A 3848-nucleotide genomic window follows, 5' to 3' on the forward strand; every position below is an offset into this window, starting at 1 on the left:
AGGAACCCCTTCGGCCGAAACTCGTCGGGCTCCGACCATATCTTGATGTCCCTGCCCATGTCCCCCCGTGGAGAAATTCACGTAAAATCGCCGGCTGGCGGTGGCATGGACATTCCTCTGACCAACATCCCGACGGCATCGGCATGGACATGGCGCGGGATGACCGGCAACAATCATGATTGTAGATTCTTATTGAAATAGAGAAACAAATTCAAATTTAGTTCGAATTGCAGCGGTAGTGTAAACATTTAGAATGCATTAAAATGTTGGTATGAGTAGGTTACATGCATTATACAGCAAGTGAAAAAATTTAATTGGACATAACATGGATTCATACTCCCTCCTTCCATCTATATAGAGCGTAATGAATTTTTTAAGACCGCCTTTGACTATTGACAAGATTAATAGTACATGACATGCATAATGTGAAAATTATATCATTGAAAGAACCTTTCACAGATGAAATTAATGGTGTGCTTTGTGTAAGTTGCATGTCATATACTATTGCCCTAATATTTGGTCAAAGTTAGCATCAAAAAACGCATTAGGCCCTATATATGGAAGGAAGGAGTAGCTTTGAATAGCATTTATATAGTAAAACGGGGCAAGACTCTCTTTGTGTGGTGTGAATAGTTTTATTTTTTTTCGTTTTCTTTTTGGTTGAGGGACGTGCGAATTGATTTGGTACGTACAAGTACAATATTAATACACGTTAGGCTGGTCTCTAAAATTCAACCAGCGTCTTGTTATATCCCGAAAATTCAGATATCGTGCTCCCAAAACTGGTGCCTTCACAACCCGCGCCTTGCTATCCCAAAATTACAACGCGCGCGAAAACTCCCTCCAGCTGTCAAATCCCGACACGCGAAACCTCCTTTCTAAGCCTGAGCCGAAAGGGCCACTAATTCAAATCACTGGGGGGTACTTTTGTAACACACCCTACATTTTGGACAAGCGCGTCCCTAAGTCATGGTTCACCCCCTCCCATCGCCCGCTTTTCACCATTCGAAATCCCAGGCCTCCATAACCTCTTCGCTCCAGCCGCGAAACCCCACCCTCCTCCGTCCGCCACCTCACCGCGGCCCAGCCGGAGCCTCTTCCCCGACGACGTCATCCACCGCAATAGCTCGACGTCCCTCGTCCAGCTCCCCGGATGAGGATCCGTCGTCCATCTCGTCGTCCCGCCGGTTCAGCCGCCCCGTCCTCCACCTCCAAGGAGATGCTCCAACGATCGCCTCGTCTATCGCGGTTGCTCCATCCCCACAGCGCCGCCTTAACCTGCTCCACCGGAACCGCACCATCCTCACCGACTCCTCGGACGAAACCGAGGCCTACTCGACGCCACCAAAGAGGTTGTACACTCATCACATCACACCTTTTCCTTAACTCGACCTCCCAGCGCCGACTGTGCTCCATCCCGCACCCTCATGAGCGGCTACCTTGAAGCCGGTGCCGCGGGCGAGATCTCCACGGCGGCTCTCCCCCAGTGCGAGGCCCCTTCAGCGACGGCGTCCATACCAGCCGGATCTGCTGCTGCAGCTCTGGCTCTCGCTCGGTCGCTCGCATTGCTGCTGCCGCTCCGGCTCTCGCTCGATTGCTCGCTCGCCCAGCTGGTGCTGCTCCGGCTCTCGCTCGCGCTGCTGCTGCTGCTCTCCCCCTCGCTCGTATTGCTTCTCTACTCCGATTTAGCTACACTTCAGTCGACTGAATCGACTTTTGGGTCAGTCGATTTTTAGGGGGTGGGGGAGGGCTCGCTGGAGTTAAGGAAGAACCACCCACAGCGGGGACGGGGGCTCGCCGGAGAGGTACCCAACTATCTATCTTAGGGTTCAGGGTGGGGGCAGGGGGCCTAGAGGGATGGCCGGGGCGGCGGACCGGCGGTGGTGAGTTGTTTCGGGGTGGGGAGGCGGCGCTGGGGCCGGCTGTTCGCCCGGTGGTGGCTGGCGAATCAGGGGGGGGTGCATGTTGAAGATGAACCGCAGGCCCTCCCTAAACTACATGTCAAGTGCCTCTCTGCTACCATTGCGTTCAGTTTCGACAGTGACATTCAGATTCCATAGTAAATTTTAGTTTCGATAGTTAAATTCAGAGTCAACAGTTTTTACCTCATCTGTTGTAGTCAGATTGTTTTGGGTGATGTAAATTTTACATATATTTGACATCATCTATTGGAGATGCTATTAGAATCCCACTTGAGATTGACGACGTATGTTTTGTGCTGCTTCAGCCTTGACGTCTTACGGCTCACCGGAGCTGCTCCAACGATAGAACGATCCATCACAACAGAGCAGTGCCCTGGACGCCGTCTACAAATTCCTCAGATCATCCTCCACACCTCCGACAGCCACCTCTGCCTCAACTGCTTCAACGACCAACCCAATGATGCTGAGGTCGACATGGCTACGGCAAAAAGGTTGTACACTTGTTGCATCACTTATCACTATACATTTATGTAAATCCATTAGGGCTATTTTGGTTCAACGGAAAAACATAGCAATAGGGAATTTTCCAATAGCACTTTACTATTCAATTATTCATGCACTTTTTTGAAAGAAATGAAGCAAAACATCCACCTGGACTTACTTTTCAAAATCCTATGCATGAAAACAAGACCAAGTGCATTATTGGTACAATAACATTCTAACTGTACACGCTTTCATATGGTTTCACTTTATTTTGGCCATGTTTCTTTGCATTCCTCTGCTCTTCCAATTCCTGTAAATCAAACACCCAAGTTGACAGAAATCCTCTATTTACAAATGCTCTCTTTACCATGTGCATTCCTATCCTATTCCGGTGTTTTTCCTATCCCTGCGTTTTTAGAATCATGCAACCCAAATGAGCCCTTACATAATTACTTCAGTTACAGGTAGGTGTCGAAGGGAACTTTGTGTGGTTTGTCTTGCTCCTGCCGCGACGTCGTCCACCTCACCTGAGCTGCTTCATCGACAGAAGCATCCACCAAACCAGACATCACGACTGCTGACCGTCTTTCGCCGCCTCAGATCTCCTTCCTTTCCGCCGGCACCCTCCGTAACGGCATCACCATCATCGACTCAGCAGATGAACCTAAGGAGTACACGGGTCCACAAGAGAGGTCACACTCTTTTGTTTCTGCTTATGTTATGCATTGCTTAAAATTACCTGCTACTTTATTGTCCTGTTCACCTCTTGGACTCCAAGTCAGGTCCAAATTAATGTTCAAACTTGAGTTCTAAATTAGTTGTGGGGCACTTAACGAGGAAGCAATGAATAGTATCTTTGTTTAATATCTGGTTCACCTAGGTTATGCCTATGTTGTTCATCTTGGGTGGGAAACAAATAGTAAAGCAATCATCAGCCTGCTATCATTTTTTTGGATCCATCCACTGGTTGTTACCATCACTCTAAATATCTGCATGCTCTCCTTACATAATCTCACCATATTTTTTCCGTATGCATGTCAGATATTGTACACAGTCATGCTGAACATGTAGAGAAAAAGAGAAGAGTTTTGCACGGCAATACATTGTCATGCAGACATCGCTCCATGGTGGGTTCAATGGCAAACCCTTCCCACCCCTCTCTAGATTGTAATCCAGTGGAAGATATCTGTTCTGAGGCGGATTCAGACGTCGCTGACCACTCCTATTTACCCCCCATGGTGTTTGCTCTACCTTGGCATGATGATGTTAGTCATATCATGCATATGTTGCCTTGTAGTGCCTACTTTTGACATCATATATGTCATCTGCTTAGTTTAAACATGTTCTGTAATGCCACCTGTTTAGTTAAACAATATACATGTTTAGCATATATCTCAGACATCATATCGAATGCCCTCTGTTTAGCATATATGTGAAATTATG

Source organism: Triticum aestivum, chromosome 2B (genome assembly GCF_018294505.1).
Source record: "Triticum aestivum cultivar Chinese Spring chromosome 2B, IWGSC CS RefSeq v2.1, whole genome shotgun sequence".
In the NCBI taxonomy this organism is placed as follows: Eukaryota; Viridiplantae; Streptophyta; class Magnoliopsida; order Poales; family Poaceae; genus Triticum; species Triticum aestivum.